At 54.6% G+C, this 25,537-nt stretch overlaps 1 protein-coding gene across 2 annotated transcripts in view; it reads right to left on the bottom strand.

Annotated features, from left to right (window-relative positions):
* Positions 1 to 24,849, bottom strand: part of SPSB1 (splA/ryanodine receptor domain and SOCS box containing 1) — a 63,714-nt gene extending 38,865 nt beyond the window's left edge. The window contains exon 1 of one of the 2 annotated variants that reach the window (XM_033115680.1): positions 24,604 to 24,849. The gene's annotated coding sequence lies outside the window, so the exon portion shown is untranslated. The remainder of the gene's footprint in view (positions 1 to 24,603) is intronic. The other variant, XM_033115678.1, reaches the window with a different exon arrangement.
* Positions 24,850 to 25,537: the final 688 nt, after the last annotated feature.

Below are 25,537 nucleotides of genomic sequence, written 5' to 3'. Positions count from 1 at the left end.
TTGGGTTATTCAGTGGCCTTAGCCCCTGTTCACAAAATGATTTCGGTGACCACTCGGACACCACTGTGGGCACTTCCGGCGGGCTCCGAGTGCTTCCACAGGTCAAATCCGGTGGCCCCCATGGCACAGGGTAGGGAGACAGGCTCAGAAAAGTGACATGAGCAGTGCTGGGACTAACTCGGGTCTTCTCCAGCAGTCCCGTGGGGATGCTTCATTACCCAGGACATCTCATGAGCTCACAAGGACCCGCTGACCAAAGGAGGGAAGAGCGAATTCAGCCCCAGGAGAACATCCTGCCTCACCCCTGCAATGGCAGCGGCCATCCCAGCCGCCTGCCTGGGGACGGACGGAATACAGGAGATGACTTCATGGACCCCAGACTCTCGTGGCATCTTCTCCGCTCCCAGCATGAGTCAGGGCAGACAAGGGGACCCAAATACATTTTCCCTCCAGTTTTTATGAAGAAAAAAATATTCAACCATGGGAAGCTTTGTGCCAGCCCAGGAAGCAGGGCCACCCAAGTGAAAAGGCGGCCTCCCCGGGCAACCGTCTGCTTTTAGAAACACACCCTGCTCATCCGCCACAAACCTTAGCCGGCAGCTAAAAGAGGGAAGTAAACGAAACAGCTCTCCGGATAAGACGGGCTGAGAGGATGCCGGGGTAAACCTAATGATAGGCTTCAACTCTGCCACCCAAATTTGTCCAGACGGCCCCATATGGAGAGGGGCATCGGAGCAAGCGTGAGAAGGAAGGAAGAGGGAGGGGAGGCCCCTGTGCCCAGCCCTCCTGAGGTCCTGAGCGCACACACCCGCCCCGCCGGCCGCCAGCCTCCACACACAGCGCCCTCAGACGCTCATCTGACGGTGCCTGCCTAAACGCATCTGGTGGCCGTCCGGGAAACATACAGATCGCCTTGGCAAGCTTCCTGAGTACCTACTATGTGACAGCCTGGGCCACCTCAGGGACAACGGGCAAATTCTCACATAGAAAAGCGTTTTATGACCTGGTTATGACTACCTTTCCAGCCAGTCCCATTCCACACCCCCTTCTTGACACTGTCCTCCCTGCCACAACACACAAAACCAGGGTCTGGCAATACACACGGTGTCCCTAACAAGACGGGGACTTCTCTTGTTCTGGTGATGTACTCCAATTCTGCCTTGGAGCACTGCCTGTCCCTTCTCCTGGGCCTGGGCTGTGGTCCTACTCTGCCCTGGCTCTGGGGTTGGGTACACGGCCTCAGTCCACTGCATGGGGGCATCACGGACCTGTGACAGTGAGCATGCAGGCCAGTCAGAGCCAATCTTGGGATTTCTGCTCCGATGACCTTCTGAGAATGAGGCCAAAAAGAAGAAACGCAGATGCTTAACTAGACAGCCAATTGCTGGTACCAGCATTTGAGCCTCTGGATCCAGCTGTGCCTGAAACCCTCTGAGTTTTTAGCTGCTTACAGTTCAGCAAACCAGTCGCTTTTTGTTTAAGGATGTTTGGATTGGGTTTTCTGTCCCTTCCAATTGGAGAAGTCCTCCCCGACTCGAAGTCAAGCTTTTTAAAGACTCCACTTTTTTTGCTCATGATGTTTCTTCCACCTGAAACGTCCGGCTTTCTTATCAGGCTTTTTCCCATGAAGACTTTGACCCCGGACGCAGGTTCCCTCTGGAAAGCCTTCCCGACCTCTCCCAGTGTCATTTAGATGCCTCTACTCTGTGTCCTCTCGATACCTGGGTGTGCTTTCCATGTGCTCACTCGACCCTCAAATAAGTGCCGAGCAGTCAAGCTCTGCCCCGTGGTCGGTGGGGAGAGGTGCTGTGGCGGCTGATTTCCTTACCTGTCTCTCCCTCCGAAAGATGGGGACCAGGCTGCTCTAGCAGCCAGCCTAGAGCCTGGCATACCTTGTCCACGGTCACATCGTGTGTGACAAATGGGGTGGAAATCTCAGCCTGTCTAAGCTCCCGCTCACCCTCACCACCTCGCTTGTCCCCTCCCGGGCCCCAGAACCAACCTCCTCTGCACAGACTCCCCAGTGGTTACATTCAGTGAAGAGCAGGTGTCTCGCAGCGCCCCCAGGCCCTTACAGCCTGGCCTCCTGTTCCGCCTTGATCCTCTCCGCCCCCACCCAACCCCCGCCACCTCACTCTGTCCTGCCTCACTGGCCTTCTCGCTGATCACGGCACATGCCGAGGTCCTACCCCAGGGCCTTTGCACTTCCCAAACCCTCTGCCTGGTACCAGGTACACTGGGCCTAGGTACCTAGGTGGCTATTCGCTCACTGCCATCAGGCCTCTGCTCAAAGGTTGCCTCATCACGGAGGCCTTTCTCAGCCACTCTACTTTAGATGGCCACTGTTTTTTGTCCCTAGCATTCTTGCCCCTGTACTCCACTCAGCTCTTCTCCACAGCACTCTCCAATGACGTTTACTTGGTTATCTCCTTAAGACCATCCACTACAAGAATACATGTAAAATGAGGTCCCTGGAACAGTGCCTGGCACACAGTAGGTGCTCAGTGGATACCTGTTGAAGGAGTGAGTGGCTCTTCCATCCCATGCAGCCACCTTCCATACCGCCAGACTCCACAGAAATGCCACCCCATGGAAGCAGGGCCTTGGGCTTCCCCTCCTACACCAGCTTCCTAAAGGGTGCTCAGGTATCCATCTGTCTGTCCCAACCTGCTCTGGAACCTTCCCCCACCTGGTCTGCAGCCCCTCTGCCCCAGGTCTGTCCTCCAGGCCCAACATTCCTTAAAACTCAGTCCTGAAGTGTGGCCAGAGCTCACTCCTACACACCCCAAACATCCCCAGTGTGCAGGGGCGGCCAGTGCCCAGAGAGCAGGGGGATGCCGGCCCTTTCCCTCCGCCTGCATTGGCCGCTCTTTCCTGGAAAACCCCCAGACAGCAGTGCGAGCAGAGGTGGCTCCATCAGCTGCTCTATGCTGAGCCGTGGGGTCCCAGCTTCAAGCGTCCACACAAGCCCTCCATTCAGGGGGCAGCAGCTGGCGGGGAGTTGTGTTTCCAGACAGGGCTCCGCCATCCCCCACTGCCCGGCTGGCACAGACCCACTCCTGAGGCACCTCCCATCACAGCCCCGTCCCTGTTGCCCCCACCCACTCAGTTTTCCAAGAAACAATGTGTCAGGTCTGGATCGGACAATGCTGGCCCCGAGACATGGAGAACAGACTTGTCCCAAACACGACCGTCTGGCCTGGTGTCAGCTCTATCTAAGAGGTCAAGGGTCATGGGAGTTATCGCAGTGAGCTGTGGCTTGGAGGCAAGGCGGTCAGGCCCGTTCCCAGGGAGAGTCAGGGCGCCTCCTCCTCCCGCCAGGAGCCACACACAAAGTCCCCTTTATGGGAACAAGGCAGGCCAGGCACTGGCAGTTTCAGCCTCAGGGAAACCCAGGTTTGGGTTTTCTCCAAGGGCACAACCAAGCCTTTGTCTTGACTTTGCCCTATCCCCACTGTCTGGCCTCCTTTTCGGGTACACAGCGTCCAGGACCCAAGCCCCTCCAGCCAACCCTTCCAAGGTTGGGCACAAAGAGACACCACAGAGGACAGCCAGGGACGTGCACCTGGCACTGAACGCGACCTGCGGTTCCCACCACCACCTCACAGGACCCCCTATGCGCTGAGCAATGGAATCACAGTGGAACCTGCCACAGAGGAGGGCGACAGAAATGACTACAGCTAATTAGGACACAATGCATCGACGCAACGAATTGTTGTGAGTCCTACTATGCGCCTGCCCGCGGGGCCGAGAAGAATAAAGGACGGTCCACCTGGAGCCCAGTCCAGCTGCATCACATGTGTCAACGTGTTGAGAAAAGCGTGAATGTGAGGTCATTCATCAGGGATTGGTCCCCTGCTTTGGCACACCAAAAAGATACGGCTTAAAAAACTAGGAAAAAAGAAATAGGGGAAACACAACAGTATCCAGGACCTGTGACCAATGGAGCCACCAGAATGCCTCATGAGGGAACTGCAGCTCAACTCCAGGAAGCCCAGCGGAGCTGGCACACAAGCCTGCACACGACCCTCACTTTGGGGTCTGTATCCTGGCTCTCCTTGCTTCAGGAAGAGTCCCCCAGAATTTCCCACTGGCCGCAAGGAAGAGAGGTCAGAGAGGGAAAGAGAAGACAGAGGAGAAGCCCACAGCCGTGTGCAGCACAGACCCTGCTATTTCTGAGCATCGCAGCAGAAACAGCCCAGAAGCCCAGCTGCGGGGTGGACACGGCGTGGTCTCGCTGAGGCCCAAGAGGGAGTTAAGGATTTGCAAAGGCTGCTTCCCCAGCATCTGCCCAGCAAGGGCTCCTGGCGCCTGAAGACACTGGGGCAGCCAGGCGTGAGAAAGAAACCACTACCTTGGAGGAAGATGGGTCTGGGGTGCTCTCTTCTCGGCTTTGTGCACGTCTGGATTCCATGAAGAGTAAAGGTTAAGCCTGAATTCCCGGCCTTCATGGCAGACAGGGCTCCAGGCCTGGGTGAGGGGCCACGCGGCCCAGCACTGACTTCAGGGCGCTGGCGACCGCAGCGTGGACCTTCAGGGTCAGCTTTGGCGCCTGGGCTCGGCGGCATCTTCTGAGATCCCCCGTGATCTCCGCCAACAGGGAGAGCTATCCTGAGGGACAGCTCCCCGAGCGAGCCACGGGGAGAAACGGGAAAACCTCAGCGATTCTGTGGGAAAAACGTCCACTGCTAAGTATCAGACAGAGGGGTAGGGGGGCCGGACAGGGGCCAAGTCCAGCCACCAGCCCTCTGGGCTCTGGCCCGGCAGGAATCAGTCTATCTCATCTAGACAGTCAAAGCCGCCAGCCCAGACAGGGCACTTGACGGAGTGGAAAAGGTCAGATGCTCAGACAGAGGGTCGAGTGAGTGGATTTCCCCTCTCCAAGATGGCAGAGGGGAGGAGGGGCGGCTGGCGGGAGCACGGCCCAGTCCTCGAAGGCCAGAGCAGGGAAGGGGCGGCCACCCTGCTCCCAGACACTCACTGCCCCTCCACAGCCAGCATCAAAGAGTGAAGGCCAGACACTGTCACCACGGGAAAGGTCACATGTGGGTCAGTGCCGGCAGCACGGGAAGGGAGTGACCTCTTTCCAAGGCCCATTCAGGAACCTCCCTACAAGCCCAGACGTCTGACGCAGCCAGACAACAAAGGAAAGGGGGGCTCGGGTGGGGCTGAGGTGTCTGATGGTCTAGCAAGGCACTCCCCTCCATCACAGCACCCCCCCACTGCACCTCAGCCTCCTGCTGACCATCGGGGTGGCCAAAGTAGGACCGAACAAACGTCCACCACCACCTGTCACTTTGCATCGTCTCTCCTGACTCTCTGGAATATTCTGCCAGTTTTCAGCCTTGATGGAACCAGAGGCGGTCCTGGCCTCCCCAGACATCAGCGCAGGACCCCGTAAGTACGTCTTTCCCCAGCAACTGTGCCATTTCTCATAAGGCTTTGAGGAACCCTAGTCACTCTGGTCCTTACTCATTCACCCCTTCTCAATCAGCCATCAAGTCAGGACTTTTCAATCCCACCTGCCAAAAGGTCACGACACAAACTGGGGACAAAGAGCAAGCGAAAATCTGTTGAAAACGTGTGAGAATGAGAGGCAGGCACGGGCTCTGGAGCTGACAACCCTGGGTTCAAATCACGGCTTTGACACTTCCCCGGCTATGACCTGAGATTTTTCTGGGCCGCAGTTTCCCTCTCTGCAAAAACGAGGACGGCTTGACAGTGAGAGCACACTGGTGCACACACATCCCGGTGCCTGGTACGTACTGACGGCGCGTTAAAGACAAGCTACAGAGATGGGGCCAAGACAGAAAAGGAGGAGCTCAGGCCCCAGGGACTAAACTAAGCCCCACGAATCTGGGTCGTTAATAAAGAGCCAATCAAGACCCAGGATTGGAGCTCAGGGAGGGCAGGTGCTGAAACCCCCTGCCCAGGGCTGGTCCCAGGTGTGGGTTACCTCTCACGGCCTTTACCCATCTGTACGGCAGACACATGGTGGCCGTTTCCCCACGCCTCCTTCCCCCACCCCCCACCCCTGCCAGGTGAGAGGCTGCAGAGAGCGATGAACAGCTAGAGGCTGGTGGTCACTTGGTCAACAGCTCCCATTGGCACTGGCACTGATCTTGCACCCAGCCCCACTCTACCCATTAACTGTCCCCCAGATACCCGCTGCCGCTGAACAAACCCATGAACTTGGCGATGCCCCGGCCAGTCCAATGCCCCCATCCCATCTTTCCTGACTCAACATGATTCATCTTCACACATCACTGCAGTCAGGCTGGTCCCGGAATCAGTGACAGTCAGGGCAGCTGATTAAAAAATGGCGACCCTTCCTCTGGGGTGGGGTGGGCTTAGAGGTGATGAAAACTAGAGCAGTAATGAGCTGCCCGTGTCTGTCTTCCTCACTGGTTCAAGAGCTTCTCAAACAGCTCTCTTCCCTATTTTTAGCTGAATAGTGAGTGTTCACTAAAAGTCTGAAGAGCTAACCTGCTGAAACACCTCTCTAGTGGGTACCAAGGTGATAACGAACAGGCCAGGGCAAGTTTAGATAAAGTGGCACAGGGTCTGCTCTCTCCCAAGAATGGCCCTGGTGCTTGGAGGCCACCCGGTGCCATCAGGATATTTGGAATTCCACTACACACACATGCTTTCTTTGTAAAGAGTCTGGCTTCACCCTCCATGCACCACTAACCCAGAAATTTGACACTCAAAAGAATGGGCTAAGCCCAAGGAATGCAAATGTTTAAGGCCCCCCGCCCTGGGATGCTCTCTCTGCAGACTAAACTAAGGTTTAAGAGCTTTTGTCAGCTTAGACTGTGTGTGTGTGTGTGTGTGTGGCAGGGGTGGGGGGCGGCAGAAGCAGAAGGTTCAAAGGAAAATAGGACTATTTTCAGTACCTATAATTACACTGCTGCCTTCTTCAGCCATAGTCAGTCTTATTGCCTTGGCCTGGGGAGTGGGTCAGACACTCGGGAATTCAGAGATGGGATCGGAACAACAAGATGCCTACTTTAAAAGCGCTCGGGAAAGTCTTCTATTGGAGCCTGGGGGTGACCTCTCCCGGTCACCTAACCTTTCCCATAATCTGGTCCCACTAAAACTGGCCACAATGGGAGGTATGGCCTCAAAAGCACCAGTGACATAAATGAAAAGTCCCCCACAAGGAAACAAGAGACACAGAGCCCAACCTCCAGGGCACCTTCAAAAGGGAGGTCCTGATCAGCCAGAGTAGGGGGCAGCCACCTGGGGCTGTGGTCAGACCCTAAAGCAGGGATACAGTGAGGGCAGAAAAACAATCGGCCGACTCAGTCCCACCGTGCACCAGGCACTAGGCTTAGGAGCTGCCGAACTAGGTGGACGGAGCTCCTGCTCTGACAGAAACAGACAGTCAACTGACAACCACAGAATATGAGCTGATTGGATCAAAGATGCTAACTTGTCCACCATCGGTGAAGAGGTTGTCTAATTCACTCATTCATTCATTTATTCAACAAGTTCCCACTGACCCCCACACGTCCTAGCCACTGAGCTAGGCAGGTACCAGGATCTACAGTGATAACCAAGGTGTCTGCCCTGGAGAATGTCTCAGCAACCCCCCGACAGAGACTCCTGGATTCCGTACAAGCCCCCAGGCCAGGCATTGAGCAGGGGGACCAGCCCCAGCTCTGTATCACCAGCTCCCTCAGTGACGTGGGGTGAATCCGTTTCTCCTGCTCTACTGCCTGAAACACCTGCCAAACTGAGGCGGGTAGGTGCACACTTCCTCCGAGGGCCAAGGAATAAATTAGAAACACTGGGTAAACCCACTATGTCTAAAACACCCCAGCAACGGTGTACTCCAGACGAAGTGGCTCTCCAGGACCTCCCCATCAAATAGCGGGGGAGGGACACCCCACCTCTGCACACGACTGGGGTAGGGCAGGGGGAGGAAAGGCAAGAGGTTAAAGCCATCTGGCTGGAGCTGGGAAGGAGGAGGTGTTGCAGGTGGAAGAAAGAGACACACTTGCCACACAGAGGGCGGTCCTGCCAGGAGACAATGGTTAATTCTCACCCTCCAGCCAGTCTTGTTCCTGCTGTAAGCCCCCTGCCTAGAACAATGCTGGCACATAGTGGGTGCTCAATAAATATTTGCAGAAGGAAGTTCTGCTAAGCAAATTTAAGAAGGAGGTAAAGAGAAAACAAAGTTGAGGGAGGGTGGCCAGAAACAGGGAGAAACAGACACCAACCCGGACATCTGGCAGGGGACTCTGCCAGATGGCAAGGGACTCTGGCCCTGTTCTGAGCAGGTAAGTGTGGCTGCCACAACAGAAGTCCCTGGACCCAGTGGGCTTGAAAGTATGGATTCCCCTCCTCCCTTCTGAGGAGAGTGTCCTGCCTTTGACCCTAGGACCAGGCAGGCAGGTGCTGGCCCCGGGACGGGTCCAGCCAGCATCCTCCCAGGAAGTCGGGCTGGGTGCTTGGGGACAGAAAAGGCGGGAAGCAGCTTCCCACCTAAGAAGCAGGTGTGGACTCGGGAGCTCACTCAAAGTGGGCTGTTCTGTCTCCAGCCACCAGGCTGGACGGTGCTTTGAAGCTGTACCCTTCAAGAGGTGGCCTGCCGACATCACCCCGCCATCCAAACCACACCAGCCCAGAGGGAGCCTACACTTCAAAGCCACATAAAATCCATCGCCCCTGCCACCCCAATCTAATTTCCCCTCTGCCCCTTCCTGGCCCCTATGGCCCCCTCGCCCCAGTCTGGGGGGACACCTGGGGCGGCTCCGTGGTAAGGCCTCCTCATTCAAGATCAGCTCCACTTCACCAACACACAAGACAGTCCCCATCGCCTCTTCAACTGGACTTCAGAGGGGACAAGCAGCGACCCAGTCTCGAGACGGGGGCAGAGCAGCCGGCCCCTGGACTGGCCTCATGCCTCCAGCCAGCCTCTCTTCCTGCCCCTGCCAGATGAGTCTCATGGTCACTTTTACAGATGTGGAAACTGAGGCTCAAAGAGGCCAAGTAATTGTCCGAGATCCAGGTCGGAAGCCAGAATCAAAACTCACGGCCTTCCCAGGATGCTGGAAGTCTGCGAGTGGAGGCGGGGGTGGTTTTGGGGACAAAGAACGTGGCAGGAAGGCCTTGGCCACAGGCACAGGATGCTGCCCTGGTTCCCTGCCTCCTGCTCCCCCCACCCAGCAGCATGGAGATGCTGGACCTCAGGTAGGGCCTGCACTGCCAGTGACAGAGAGCAAAGCGGCAGAGGCCCAACGAAACCACAGCTCCACGCAGGCAGCCGAGGCATGAGGACGTCCCCAGCCGAGGAGCCAGGGGTACACCACGGGTCTCTGGGTACCCGGCCCACCTTCGCCCTTCACCTGCTGTCAGCCCAGACCCCAAGGCCCCTCCCTCACCAGGCCACAGGAAATGCCATCACTCCCCAGGCTGGAGCTTCTCAGAACAAACACCCGGAAAGGGAGAATGAATGCAGCTGTTTCCTGCGGTCCCCACCTGGTTCATTAAGGAGCTGAGACTGTCCGCCTGGCTTCCCCTGGCTCTCAGGGGGGATGCTAGCCAGACCCTCGGACCCAGCCTGTGCACTCCAGGGCAGGCCCAGGGCACCAGGAAGAATAGCATGGGGCTTAAAGCCCAACAAGGCAATGACAGGAGCTGGGACTCCCCTTAGACCTTTGCCTGTGTCCCCGTTTCCTGTCTGTGTGCCCCACACGCGACCAAAGCAGGACAGAGCCCGGCCTGCAAGAAGCCCTTGCAAACATGTGGAATGAATGGAAGGTCAAAGAAGAATGAAAAGCACCACCCAAAGAGCCTGTGGAACTGTAGGGCTTTAAAAAAAAAAAATTGGTTCCCTCGCCACAGGAAATCAGTTGCACACAACTTTAAAACTGTCTTTTCCCACCTGGTGGCCTGAAAAATCTCTTAAAACACACACACACACACACACACACACACACACACACACACCCTCTTTCTGCCAGATCCTAAACTGAAAATTCTGGAGTCATATTGATTTTTATGATGATCTTTATGAAGTGCTTGCTACATACCACGTACCATCTAAGCTTCTGGCGGTTTTGCATATGCACATGCCCTTCTACCAGTGACAGATCTCTTCCCTTTTTCCCTTTTTCCTTCCTCTCCATTTCTTACACATTGCAAGGTTCAGCTTCAATGTCACCTCTTCCAGGAAGCCTTCCTGGATTCAACTGCTGGGAGTAAACCCTGATCCCCATCAAAATCTTCCAGAACTCCAATTGTCTCTCATTGCTTCTATTACCCTCTACCTAAAACGATACTATTGGAGAGTTAACTGCATATTTGCCCTCTTCCCTTCCAGAAAGCACTTTGAAGCAAGCTCTCAAAGGCCAGGATTAAGGATTATAAATTCCAAAGCATGTCCCTTCCTCGGAACAGGAAGGCGGCATGGGAGGTATGGCCCCACTCTACCTCAGGCCTCAGATCTCAGGTGTGGGAAGGACCGTACCGGGCAGCTCGCCCATGTCAACTCATTCAATCTATGAGGTACTCTTATCCTCCCCCATTTCACAGATGGGATACTGAGGCCCAGGTCACAGAGGCAGGAAGTACCAGAGTAGGACTCCAGCCACCTCCTCTGCCTCCCCAGCCAGGCTTGTAACGACTCCAGTCGCCACACCCAGACTAAACACAGTTTCTGGGGTGGCCTCCCTGAGAAAAGAAACCTGTGAACCAGAAAAGTCACACCGCAGGCCATCTGCTGCGCTCTGAGGTAGTGGGGCGCATACAGGCTCTAACATAGCCTCGTATCCCAGACCTGTTGGTAGAGACCGCCCCGAGCCCCTCCGTTGATCGGCCCCTTTGCCACAATCATCTGGCAACTAACAGGATCACGCCTAGCAGTGGCCCCAGGACCCTGCCCAATGCCAACACCAAAATCTGTCTGCTTGGCCAGTGCCTACCCAAACCTGCAAGCGAACATTACCTGGTTGAGCCTGTGTGGGATGACACACATGTGGACACACACACACACACACACACACAACCCTCCCTTGCCCCCCGGGGGCGGCCTCTCACCCCTTCCCCAGCAGAATCTAATGGGTCTACACACACCACCATCTCCAGGTCACCTGAAGCAGGCGGCCTGGCCAGTTGGGAAGTGTCTCCTTCCCAGGCTAGGTCCTTTAGAAAGTGAGCAAGCCCCGGGAAGGTGAGGCCCAGGGTCTCACCTGACTCCTTCCTTTTCCCAAAGCTCCCCCTCCCCTGCCCTGCTGGGCAGGGTTTAGTGGGGAAGCCCAAAGGGCCACTGTTCCCTCTGCAGCACCGGTGGCTGCTCACCTCCACGACCTCCTCCACCTGGTCCCTGCTTATAAATGACTAAGCGATTTCTACCTTGGAGCCGCCTGCCAAGAGGCCCTGCTGGCTGGCTGCAGAAGTCACCAGAATGCCCGGAGCCGCATGCACTAAAACCCATAATTGGCGAGTCCTCTTCTTGGGAAAGAAAACCCCCTCCATGTTTTGTTTTCCCCTTAAATGAAACAAATCCACCCACGTAGTTACTGGAAACTCAAGCATGTGGAACTGAACCGTTTGCAAAGACAATTAGTCAGCGACCTTGTGAGCAAAGGACCAGCCCCTCCATAGGTGGAGTTGCCCGTTCCCATGTGGGAGGGGAGTGGGGTGACCCCAACCTCCACGCCATTCCCAAACTGCAGCTGATGCCCGGGGTGTGGGTCAAAGTGAGGAGGCGTTGCCCGTCCAGAGGGTGAACTTACCTGCACGAGGTCACGGGTGACACGCGCGTCTTACAAGGTGCCCAGGTCACGACATGCCATGGTTATAAGCGCTGGCTCAGGGAATGAACCCTCATTCAAATCCCACCCCATCCACTTAGTTGAACCTCTCCGAGTCTCGGTTTCCTCGTCTGGGAGATGGGGACACCAGAGCCTACCAGGTGGCTTGTCAGGGTCACAGCTTTCGTAGGGAAGCTACTATGATGGGCAGATGTGACTGTCAGGGCTCTGTCCCTCTTGGCGCAGTGGGATGTGCTGAGTTGGTGCGCAGCCCTGCTGCTTTCCCCAGGTCACAGCGTGCTGAGGTGGCATGGGGGCCAGGCGCCAGCAGGCACGGTCTAGTCCCAGTGCCCTGAGCCCCAAGCTATGTGATCCCACTGGGCTCCTCGGCCTTGCCCTCCTCATCTGTACAGGGAGTGCTGTTTCTTAGAAAACAAACAAAAAGAAAAGCCACTAAGTTATCTGCCAACATTTTACAAAACCTGGATTCCTGCCTTCTCTTAGGGGACAAAAGAAATGGACGCTATAGTGCCCTGGACTCCACTCCTCTGGGTAAGAGAGGCTGCCCCCTTACACAGGACACATGAATTCCACTTTGCACAGTCTTCCTGCCCCATAGCTTCCTACCTTCAGCTCATCTGCACCTCCTTCCCCAGCCCCTGGGGGCATCTGAGTTTGTGACCCAGTTTAAAACCCTAATTTTGTTTAGGAGCATGACATTAGCCACTTTTCACTCGAAATATCCGCAGGAAGTGTCCCTTGGGACGGTAATTAAAGTCTGACCCTTAAAGCTGATTTTTCTTGGAGAAAAACAAGACGATGTAAGAAGACCTACGCCCCGGTCTGGCTGAGGGAAACGCCACGATGAGGCAGTAATTTTCTGAAATTCTTTACGTGATTCACGGGACCGAAAGCAGAAGCAAGTGTCTGGGGTCCTGCCCTTCAATCTTTAACTTCCCTTCCTCTCCTTTTCCTTATGAACCAAAAGAGAGCCTCCTTCTCTGCGTCTCCCCCTCCGGACATGCAGAAGGTAGGCTGGGGGAGTCAAGATGTCAACATGCAGGCCCTTCGGGAGGGTTCCGGGACAGTCGCTCACAGAACGGGGAGCCCCAGCTTTCCCAGCTGGCCAGCAGTTTTGTTTATTGGAGAGGCTTGGAAAGGGACACAACCGGATCTACTCACAGCCCAGCAGAGATACTGAAAATGTCAAGCGGACATTTGAGGGGGGTATTTTCAAGTTGTCTTGGTCCCTCCTGAAGAGAAAAACACAAGCTTCCAAATCTCCAGTTCTCTCGCCTCTCCAATGAACTTTGTTCATTCGACCTCCACTGAGTGTCTGCTAAGGGCCGGCCACCGAGACACAGCAGGCGCCCAGCCCCTTAGCGGCCAGATACACCTGTATCAGGCAACAGTGACTGCTGCCTTCTGATCCATCCCCCTCCCCACCAGATGATGAGCTTTGTCACACTCAGAGGCCGCGTGGGGCAGTGATTCAGAGCACAGACTGGATCGACGTCCTATTTGACTTCGTGGCTGTGTGAGCCCAGGCCAGTTATTCGACTTTTTTGGGCTTTGGTTTTCCTATATGTAAAATGGGTGTAATAAACCCCGCTGAACAGGGCTCTTGGGAGCAATTAACAAGCTAATGCATGGAAAGTGCTGAGACCAGTGCCTGACACATAGCAAGTGCTCAATAAGCATTAAGCGAACAGTCGAAAGCCAAGAGGAAAAGGTGGTCCATGCCCACAGGTTCTCTGGGGACACAATGGCCTTGGGTCTGCTTTTAGACAATTGGCACACACTATCACTGGTCACCTCCACTTTACACCCTCCACCTGGGCTGCCTTCAGCAGGTACTTTCCCAAACCATGCCGCTTCAATGCAATGACAAGGTATGAGATGGTCCTATCCTCACAAAATGCAGTTCACGAGCTGCTCACCCGAGAAACCTCCATGAACGGATCTGCCTGCCTCACTCCCAGCACGTACGGGACTGGGGAAAGCTGTTGTCCCCTGATCCCAGCCCCCACCCGCACAGCACGATTAAGTACCCAGAAGAAGTGAGTTCTAGGATGGCTGCCCGACTGCAGTTACCAGACATCATCGAAGTGGACATTTACAAAGGGTGGCGTGCGAATTACACCTCGACGAGACCGCTAGAAATGAATCCTGCCTCAGTTCCTCCTGTACTCAGGTGGAGCCTCAAAGAGACAGCATCTCACTGCTACATCATCCGGAAAAGGTCAGGCACTACCTGCTTTGTCCTGAGAAATCAGAGGGAACAGTTGCACCAAGCCAAACACTTGGTCATGGGAGCTCCCCGTCTCAGTGCTTCCTGACTCCCTGGCTTCAGGACAGGAAGCCAGCCCCACATTTCTACTTTGTCTAAACACAGCTAGGTTATCTGGCTGGGACTGAAGTGTGGTTCAGCACCAGCAGAAAGAAAACAGACATCATCACATCCCGAACCCCAAAACCTGGTGAGTAAAGCCACATCGTGCCCGACACGTGGCGGCTCCAGCAGAACCACCCTGGGAGCTGCCAGTTTACCTTGGCTTTTTTTTTTTTTTTAATAATTTTAAATTTTTTTCAGTAACAGTTAACATACAATATTATATCGTTTCAGGTGTAGCTTACCCTGGTTTTGACCTTTACCTATTCCTCCCGGGTACTGAAATGTTTTGTAGAGAAGGCAGAGGCAAGAGGGGGTGGGAGAAGAACACCCCCAGTCTGTCTCTAGGAGAGTGGCCTCCAAACTTATTTTTAGTTCAAATGATTCCCCCCCAAAAATTAAGCCTTGTACAGAACCCTACCCCCCTCAAAAAAAAAAGCCAAAGTTGTACCGCTCTGGTTCAAATGGGCTGTCTTTACGCTCTGGAGTGACAGCCCCAAGGCTCACGGGGAAAGCGGGGGGCAGGGGACATGGTGTCCACACACCTGCTCTTCCCAAGCCCTGGGACAGAGGGGACAGAGCCCGGCCCAGCTTTGTAAGCTGGTACTCCCGGGAAGCTTGGTGCCCCCGTGTCAGAGCTGCCCAGGAAACCAGAACTCGGTTTTCAACCCCCAAAGTACTAGAGCCCACCTGACCCATTCTGGGACTTTGATGTCATCCCTAAGCCCCATCCTTCCAGAAGGACGCTGTCTATATGCGTTAACAAGACGAGCGGTGAGTGGTACCTGCCTTGCGGGCGCTGAAGATGGGGGCTCACCATCCCAGGTGCTGCTCTTACATGTGCTCAAAATTTTCCATTAAAAAATACACGTAAACACTACAGCAAAGCAAAACCTCAGTGGTGGTGAGACACCCCCTGGGGTGGGGGGAGGAGCCCCAGTCATGGTTTAGGACTCAGCGCAGACATGGCCTCCTGGGTCGGGTCTGTCTGGGTGTCTCAGCACAGGCACCGAGACAGCCCAGACAGAGCGGGCATTCACGGAATATTGGCTGAATGATGAAGGAATTAAAAAAACAAAAAACAAACAAAAAAATCAACAAAATAACCTCTACCCTGAGCTGTCTAGACGCCCGTGTGACATGATGGTGAAGAAGATGGGCTTTCTGGGACCCTGGAGGAACCAGGCAGGGGGAGAAAGGGACCTGTTCCTACAAAACTGTTCAAAACTGGCCCAACAGGATAGAACTGGAAGGAGAGGGAGAAAACCCTATCTTTCTGAACATCGCATCTCTCCAAAAAGGAGAAAGGTTTTTTAAAGGGACCCTGACATTTATATGTAATTTAGACACAATAATTTACACATAATTAGAAGACATTTCACACTGGCCTTGCTCCTTAGGATGATTTTCCAAGCTTCACAAATGCAAGGCGGCCTTTCTCACGATAGCTTCTTAAAATCTCCAAACTGAGAAATCCCTCAGAGAAGCATAAACCCTCATGGGTCCCGACTACTCCCCTTCTTCAAAGTAATTAAGAAGCACGGTTGTGATTCCCAGGTCCTTCCTGATCTATTCAGGGGCTCATCCCCCAGAAACCCATGGAAGTGCCCCAAGAACTTGACACGGGCCCTTCACCCTGCACCGCCATCCCGAATCCCGTGTTTAAGCTCGGGATCGCATGAGGCTCCCTGGGACCTACCTAAGAGGCAGACCCATCAATGTGGCCCACTTCCTGTGTGGCCATCCCGAAGCGGGTGCCGGACCATCACAGACACTCCCCAAAATCCCCCGTCCTAGAAGAGATTCGGGGCCACAGTGCAATACCACCGCAGCCAGAAACCCCAGCCTCAGTCAGACCTGCAGCCAAATCGCCACGTGAACGGTTACTGATCTGCTGGGAGAGCGCAGAGTGTCCAGGCAAAAGGAGCAGGCAGTAATTGGGGCCCCTAAGGAGAGAGCCCAAGTGCTTAACACAAAGAGGCATAGGCAGACAGACGGAGACAGAAATTTCTAGTTTATCCACGCCTCATAGGAGCAACTTTTGGGGTGAATGGGGTGGGAGAGGGACACAAGGACACCCTGTATCCACTGACAACCCCTGGGGCCGGGCATTCAACACCTTCCCATAATCCTCCTCATGGCCAGAACCTCCTCCCTGGGGTCTCTCCACCTCCCTGCCCCTCACCATGAAAACTTCAGCCTAGAACAAACCCTCCTGAACAGTCACACGAGACCCTCCGTGCTCACCCAGCACCGCGGGCAGTGAACTAACATATCCTGCACACACCTGTCATCTCCACCTGCTCAATCGCAGACTCTCTCTCGAGGGGCTAGACTTCTGCTTCGCACACCTCCGGTATCACGTAAACGGTAAGTGCTCAGTAAATGATGCCGGAGTGTTCAACAGTCATAGTAGAAAGAACACAGACTGTGGAATCAGGCCAACTTACATCATCCAGGTAGCCATGTCGCCTCTGGCAACTTAGAAAACGCCTCTGACGCTTCCTTTTCTCATCTGTACATGGGCAAGTGATACCTAACTCAAGGCTTGTTTGAAGGCTTAGAAATCCATCCACAGCAGCAAGCACAGTGCCTGGCATGCAGTAGGTGTTCAATAAAGGTTAAGGCTATCCCTATCAGAATCATCCTCAGAGCAGATGGGCGTCGAAACCCTGAACTAAATGATAGCCCAAGAATGGGAGGGGAAAGGCAGGAAAAAGTTATCAGAGCGTTCCAACGACTCAGGGGCCAATATTCCCTCAGGTGGTGACAGCTCAGGTCCTCTCCTGTGCCTGGGACAACCCACCAGTCTTCTTCCTATAAACTGTTCCCTCACCCGCAGTCAGAGCATCGTGGCTCTGGGGACCCCTGTGCCAGGACCCCCTGCTAGAGTGCTGGTGACCCAGTTAAGGGCGGACAGAGAGCAAATGGCATGATTGCTGGTTGATATTCGTCAAGCCATCACTGCCCAGAGACCGGCAGGAAGCTCTTGGTTATACCACAAATGAGACAGACAGTCCACCCCCTTCAGAGCCTGAGAGGTCGCAGAAAACACTGGGGGAAAGGAGAAGAGAACGTGGCTGGCTAAAGCTGAAGCTCTGGTCCCAACAGGCCAACAGGGCTTGAACGGGGCACCAAATTGCCATACCATCAGAGACCAATCCTGGAAACAGCTCCACCCCTAGATGGCCCAGGGAGAAGGATCTCCACAAGTTACAGACCCCAAATCTCAGAGCTGGCCAATGAGGGGACACAAGTGCCATCCCTGCTATAGAAGGGGGATGGAGGGGGTGCGGGTCTTGCACAAAAGTGAGCTTGGGACGAGGTCATGCCCTGAAGCCACGTCATAGGTTTGAGAATTTACCCTAAGAGCAATGGTTGCTGTCAATGGGCTTCAAGAAGGGAGTTGACATCGCCAGGTGCTCATTTAAAAGAATACTGGAAAAAATTAAAAACAATGAAAAAGATCACTGGCTGGAAGACGACAGAAGCTGGGTCTTCCATGGCAATAGATAAGAGAGAGGCAGGTGTCTGCAGGTCTAGGTGGACATTTTAGACAAGCTGTCTTAGTCAAGCTCTTCCTACCTTCAAGTGGCCCCCAACTGAGTGAGGAAGGGAAATCCAGCTTCCTTCTAGGAAACACTGCAATCTGCCACGTCAAACGTAATTAGCCACAAGCCAGGCACAAAAGGTCACAGAGTGGATGATTCCATTCATAGCAAATGTCCAGAGTCGGCAAATCCATAGAGACGGAAAGCAGACTGGTGGTTGCCAGGGGCTGGGGGAGGGCACACGGGAGTGACTGCTGAATGGGTACAGGATTTACAGGGTTTCCTTTTGGAGTGATGAAAATGTTTTAGAACTAGATAGACGTGTTTGGACAACACTGTGAATGTCCAGTCGTCCCTCAGTATCCTCAGGGGATTGGTTCCAGGACCCCTCGCGGATACCAAAATCCACAGATGCTCAAGCCCTTTAAATAAAACAGCATAGTTTTTGCATAAAACCTACACACGTCTTCCCATATACTTTAAATCATCTCTAGATTACTTATAATACTTAATACAATGTAAATGCTATGTAAATAGTTGTCATATTGTATTGTTTAGGGAATAATGACAAGAAAAGTCTCTACATGTTCGTTACAGACGTAATCATTGGAGGCCTAACTATACAAGGCACATCAGCAACAATGTAACTTTTCTTCGAATCTTCGATCTGCAGTCAGTTGAATCCGCTGATGCAAAACAGAGGACATGAAGCGCTGACCGTACTAAATGCCATTGAATTATTCACTTTAAAACGGTTAATTTTATGTTATGTGGAATTCACCCCAATTTTTAAAAACACCATAATTAGCCAATGTCACAGAACACATCAGCATATGAAGAATATTAAGAGCCCTGGAGTTAACAGTCTCCATGGAGCCACTAATTACATTTCTGCTGAGGCTCCATCACTTCCCTCACAAACCTGGGGCCACTCTGTCTCTCTTTGGCCCCAGATGTCCAATTAATCCTGCAGGAGAACGGGTTCTCCCCTCCACGCACACGCCACCCTATTGTGCCCAGAATACTCTCCCAGGTCAAAGTCTGGCTATTTATAGTGAAGACATGCTAACCGAACTGCTGCAGGAAGCAGCAGCCACCCGAGGGAGGCCCAGGGACCCAGCCATGCCACTGCAGGGATCCATAGTGAAGACAGTCTACGGGAATGAGTAATTGCTCCAGAGGCCCTTAGCCACTGCCCTGAGGAGTATGTCAGAGCTCCCCCCACAGGAGCACCCCCAGTGTCCCGGCCCCTCCCCCACAGGAGCACCCCCAGTGGCCCGGCCCCTCCCCCACAGAAGCACCCCCAGTGGCCCGGCCCCTCCCCCACAGGAGCACCCCCAGTGGCCCGGCCCCTCCCCCACAGGAGCATCCCATGTTCTGACCCCTCTCCTCCAGTGGGCTGGCCCGTCTCTGCAGGCCCAACACCTGGCATCCTCCTGCCTCGCTGCCTTCACTCAGCCCCACTCTGGCCACACACTAGCCCATGCTCACCTTCCACCAGGAATGCCCACCTGCCTCCCTCCCCCACCTTCTCCCTGCCACTATCCCTGTCAGGCCCTGGGTACTGCCATTATGGGAGACAGGCCTGTCTCTCCCGCAAGACAGAGATGGTGCAAGACCCCCATCTCCATCCTTTATATACCCTCAGCCCCAGCAGATTGGCTGTATACAGTAGGTGCTCAATAAATGTTTGAAAGAATAACAAGCAGCCCAATAATAGCTCACGAGAGGAGCCTCCTCTTGGAGTTCCTGACCTCTCACAGGATCACAGGCGAAATTCTGGTTTATGAAATGAAAACCTGGCAGTCAGGTTCTGTGAGGGAGAGACCAACGGGGCAATGCCACACCCCGCCAGCACACCGTGGGCCATGCTACAGCGTGGATGAACCTTGAGGACATCGTGCTAAGTGAAATAAGCCAGTCACAGAAGGATAATCCTGGACGGGTCCACTTATCTGAGCTCCCTAGTAGTCAAATTCATAGAGACAGAAAGTAGGATCGCGATTGCCAAGGGCTGGAGTGAGGGGGATGGGTGTTAGAGTTTCAATTTTCCGAGATGAAGAGAATTCTGGAGATGGTTGGGAGAGACAGTTGCACAACTATGGGAATATCCTTAATACCACTGAAATGTACATTTAAAAATGGTTAAGACAGTAAATTTGATGTTATGTGTATCTTGCCATGATTAAAAAAAGAGAGAGAGAAGTATAAAACCCATAAACCAGAGAGCCTTCCCTGGCGTCCACCATGGAGACCCCAGCACACACCCTCTTGTCAGAGGTGTATTCTCCCCCAATAAGGGAGGCCCTGGCAGGAGAACAAAGCCTGAGGACGCTAGTGCAACAGTCTCTTCGGTTCTAGATGAAAATGCCTGGAATGAAGGTCCATTCCCTGGGCACGCCTCATCTCATGCCAAATGCTCTCTTGCTGATGGCATCAACCCCTTTGGCAAGAAGGTTCCAAAGTTTCTGCCTCCGCTGAGGTCTCTCTTTTGAGCCCCAGGCCTAGCTGCCATCTGGACACATTGAATAGACCATTTCCAGCTGGGACAGGTTCACGGCACCTCCATGCCCCTTGCCCCCACCCCTTTCTATGGGGTCATCATCCACTATGACCCCCAAACTAGCGGGAAACCTCACGGACATCTGCAATTCTTTACCCTTCTCCACAGCTAAGTCCGACTAGTTACCAAACCTGCTGATTCCACCTCAAAAATGCCTCCAGCCTCTGTCCCAACTGGCAGGAAACAGATGTAATATAACACAAGGAAACAGTTTTAATAATCAGAGGCCCAAAAGTGGAACCAGCAGCTGTGTGTGGCCATAAGCAGCCTGTCTGGCAAGGGCCGTTCATAGCTGGCGAAAACCTTGTCACCAGGTAGATCCCAGATTCTTATCAGTGCGGCGTTTACATCCCACATGACTGGAGCCTTGGCCCAAATCGCACACTGCCTCCCTCATTTTCCCGGAGCCATCCTGCAGAAGCTCTCACACTCCTCCACCAGTATCCCACATGGTGAATTCAAGACAGTTAAGCTTGGGTTTAGGTTGGTCGGGTCCAGAGCTTGTGACCAACCATTTCCACATCAGCTGCTCCCCAGTCCTGACTGGAAACCCCAGGCCTGCATTGCACAAGGCCGGCCTACATGGGGGGCAAAGCCGCGCTGTGCCTTGAAGGGTTTTCCTCCAGGAAGGCCCAGGAGCCTGTGACATGCTTTGTCTCATGGGCAGCGGACTCATTTTTTTGTAATGTTGGGCAATGAACAGCACTTTTAAAACACAAAACAGGTAAGAAGCTTTTCAAAGGCTCTCAGGAGTGGGGTTAGGTAAGGGCAACGAGATCAAGCCAATGAGCTGTCTTTCCCTTGTCACAGCCAGGAGGGACCCTCAACTCCAATTCGGGAAGAGTATGCTTATCCTGACCTGCCATCCAGTGGAATCACAGTCCACTTGTCTGAGACTTGGTGCTTCTCTTAAATGCTCCTTAGGAAGTAGTTACAGATGACCCGACATCGTGTCTGACATTGGCTTCAGAAGAATGCAGCGTGAGTGTGTGTACGTGTGTGGGTGTGTGTGCTGACTGACACTTGCAGCTGCTAAGGGAACTTTCCTTATACTTCTCTCAACTTGGGTATATGTTCGAAATTTTCCACAACAATAAAACTGTCATTAAAAAAGTTATATGCTTCTTGAAGAAAAGGCTAAGGTGACAAAGGTAGCCTACTGCGCCCGTTAAGGGCTTGGGCACCAAAAGTGGGGTGAGAGTTTTGCTCCACCTCTCAGCAGTGATGAGACCCTGGCCACGTCACATGGCCATTCCAGCTTCAGTAGAAGGTGGATGGCAGGAGGACCTGCTTGCTGCCCAGAGTTCTTAGGAAGAGAACAAAGGTTAATGTGTCAAGGACTCAGATCAGAGCCTGGTACTACAGCACATGCCACAACTTTTTCCTGCCATTGTTATTATTATTATTAATTATTATTATTATTAATTATTATTATTATTTATTATTATTATTCTCATCATCAAACAAGGTCACATCCATGAAGCACTTAGCAGCAGAGTGTTCGGCACCTGGCTACAAGTGGGGCTTTAATTCTTAGACTGAGAAGGACGCTACCAAGTAACTGGGAAAAGGGGGTGCACTAGGTTGAAAGTCCAAAATAAAAGTCTCTTTAAGTCTGGGTTTTGTTGGTCAGGCTTGTGGGGGACAGAATTATGTACCCTTAGGTGGACCGAGACACACCTGTACGTGCCCTGATAAAGAGGCTCCTTCCCCAAATTTTCAGGAACAAAAAGATACACTGATCCACGCACACCAGCCACAACCTATTTCCTGAGAAGAACTGGTGTGAAATTCCCAGGCTAAACTCGTGAACACCACAAGGATCAGAGGTTTGGCTCAATGTGAAAATACATCAGCAGGTAAGTCCCTGCTCACCTGGGAGGAGAGGTAGGTGCAAGGGACCAGGTACAGCCCAGGGAGCACAGCTTCCAGCATCCACGTGAGCAGAAGCAGAGCTGGTCTCCACCAGTGGGACCCCCCACCCTGATGTCCACCCCCTCTGTTGGAGAAATTAAATATCTGTGCTAACAGGGGCTGTTAGAGTTTTACGAGGCTGCCCTGGGGAGCCCACTGAAGCACAATTTCAGCCTTGCTGGAGCAGCCCAAGGAACACAGCCTCACCCAGCTCCAAAGTGACAGCACCTAGGGCCCCTGGCAGGACCACTCCTTCTTAAGAGCCACAGAATACACTGATTCTCCCTCGAGCCCCAAGCTCCCTGAAGCCAGGTCTGTCCCTGCTCATGGCTGTCAGAGCCACTGAAGTCATGTGCCACAGCTTTTATTGTCTCTGTGCTTCCCTGGGAAAGAAAAGGAAGATTTGTAAAGTTAATGCATTAGGACACTCCATACATCCCATAGTGTGCGTGCGTGCACACACACACACACACACACACACACACACACACTTTCTCCATCTACTGGGAAAAGCACTCCCTGCAGAAGAAAAAACGGTAAGAGAACAGAAGTGCTTCCAATGATCTAATCCAGCCCATCACTTTACAGCTGGGGAGACATTCAGTGCCTCGCCCATGACCTCAGCACTGGGGACAGTAACCAATGGCAATAGCTAGGATTCTGGACACTTGTTCCATAGCCCTGGATGTGCAATTTGGGTAAGTCAGCTACACTTCCTGGGCCTTTGCTGAGAAAGGAAGTGTTGCTTAGATAGATGCCCTGCAGGCAAGATAGGGCTTCCGTACCTACTTGATTCCTCATGGAGGAGAAGCCTGCCTATGCCCCCAGCACTTAATCCAGCACTTCCAACCACCCGGAGTGGGAGTGTCCTGAAGGCATGGGGCAAAGAAGGGAGGAGCAGCCTGCCCTCTTCCTTGCTGGCTGTTCTCCTTACACTCAACAACCAGGGATGAGGTCTGGGCCCCCTCCCAGCTCCTACCCCTGGAGAGAATTCTTCCAAGGACAAACCTTAGTCACCGGGATGGCGCTTTTACCATCAACACCTGTTAAAACTCTACTCATGACCAGTTTCTGGTGCTACCGGCTGGAGTGTTTAATTAAATATTACTCACTCAGGAAGCAGCCCCTGCCAACTCACCCCCAAACCATACAGTTCATCTTCAGAGAAAAAGAGGGAGGGAGAGGCGCCTGCAGCCTCCTCAGCTGGCACCAGCAGGGCTTCCCAAGTCCAGCACAGCCCACTTGAGAACCAAGCCACCAGGGTCAAGAACTAGCAGCCCCACTGCCAGGTGACCATGGGACAGGACACATTCACTCACAGAGACACACACACGCTACAGACACACACTCACACAAAAGCACAGACACACACACATTCACTCATAGATGCACTCAGATACACATACACTCACAGACACACACACACAGAGAAACACTCACACCTCACATACACACATATACCCTCTCACACACATTTACTCACTTATTTGCACAGACACACACTCAGAAAACCCACACAGACGGGTTCAGAGACACACAGACACACTCACATAGACATCATACACTCAGGCATACACCACACTCACACACGCACACGCACACAACTTGCAACTTATCTCTGCAGGCCAAGCGGCCGTTAGCATTTACCTTGAACTTGAACAGGACAATGACCAAGTCCCCACACACACCCCGAGCGCGGGATGACCTATCCCACAGTTGCACCGACGGACCCAGGCTGCTCTGGTCTTTCTGTTTTAATCGATTTCCTGACATAACACTCGACTCTCCCCTGGTTGCCGGGAGAAGCCGCGGCGGCTCCGGGGCGGCAGGGAGGGTGGCGCCGCCCGGGTGTCGCCCGGCGCGCTCCCCGGGGGAAGCGTGGCGGGCCGGGCTGGGGAGCCCCCCGAGGGGGCCAGTCCCGTCGCGCTGCAGATGCGGGCCCCGACTGGCGGGAAAAGCGAAACTAATTTCGCCGAGCGGGAGGGGCAGGTCGGCGCCCCCGCCTCGGCCGCGGGAACTGTCGCGGAAACCGAGGCCATGGGACACCCAGGCACCTCGAAGTAGGCGGGGGCCGCCGCGCGCCCCAGGCCCCTTCTTCGTGTCTGCAGCTGCTAAGGCTCAACCCCGGAGCGATGGTTGCTGCGGCCTGCCGGCCCCCGACCTGTCTCGCCCCCGCAGGTTGGACCCGGGGCCGCCGCGACCCGCCTGCGCCTGCAGCGGCAGCCTCGGCAGCGGCTCTGGGCGGCGCCCGGCCCCCTCTCCCCGGACCCGCGGCGAAAGAAGGGCTCCCCGGAGCCACCGCGGGGGCGCTGCGTTCCCCGAGCCCCTCTACGGCCCCAAGTCGGGACCCCAACCAGGTCCCCAGTGCCCGACCTCGCTTCCACCCACTCGGTCCCCAAGTGCCACGACCCCAGCGCTCACCCCGCCCGGCCTCGCAGCCACCCGGTCCCCGCGACCGGCCCTGCCTACCGCTCCGGGGAGGCCGCCGCCGCCGCCCGCTCTCCGGGCCCGAGAGGCTCTGGGCGCCCGGGCCGCGCCCGCCGCAGGGAGCGAAGTCGCCTCCTCCCCGCGGCCCCGGCGCCAGCGCCTGGAGCCTGGTTTCTACTGCGAGCGCGCGGGCTGCCCGAGCGCGACTTCTGTGCAAAGAAGAAAAAGCGACCCAACGCTTTAAAGTGAAAAACGAGAAAAGCGCCGGGGGCGGGGCCGGCCCCCCTGACCCCGCCCCCGCCCCGCCCCCGGGCTCGGGCGCGCGGGCCGCTGTGTGCGGCCTGGGCAGCGGCGGGCGCGGGTCGCGGGGCGGTCGGGGCCGGGGGCGGCGCCTCACGTGCCCCGCGCCCGCTCGCCGGTCCCCGGCCGCCGCCCCCTCCTGGCTCCACCCGGAGGCCGCCGGGGCGCGCGAGGCTGTGGCTGAGCGCGCGCGCGGGGCGGTGCCGAAGCGTCGATCCCTTCGGAGGCGTCTTTGGGAAACGTCGGGCGGCCTCCGCTGGGCCAGAGGCCGGAGTTGCAACACCCGAAGGGCCGCGGCAGTGCCAGGCCCCGGGGGTGGGATTGGGGGGGGGTGGCTTACTAATAATAATTTTTACAATCTCTTGGGAGGGTGGGGGTTGTTTCAATAACCTCGGAGCAAGGCCTTGCTTGCCTCATCTGAAATTCCTAGCAATTTAAACTTCTGTAATTCTATGGCACAGGAGAGGAGCTCGTGGGAGATAATCCAGGGATTCCTCCGCCCTGCTCGAGTCCCTCCCACTCCCCCGACGCAATTCCGCTTTGGTACCCACAGTTAACGGGGTCTCAAGACTACCAGACCCTAGGGCATGGGCACCTCCGCATCCCAGCGTCTGATGGCTCCAGGCAT

The sequence above is a fragment of the Rhinolophus ferrumequinum genome, chromosome 9 (genome assembly GCF_004115265.2).
Source record: "Rhinolophus ferrumequinum isolate MPI-CBG mRhiFer1 chromosome 9, mRhiFer1_v1.p, whole genome shotgun sequence".
NCBI lineage: Eukaryota > Metazoa > Chordata > Mammalia > Chiroptera > Rhinolophidae > Rhinolophus > Rhinolophus ferrumequinum.
The sequence above is the reverse complement of the archived record's forward strand: the minus strand, read 5'-3'. Positions and strand labels throughout refer to the sequence as shown.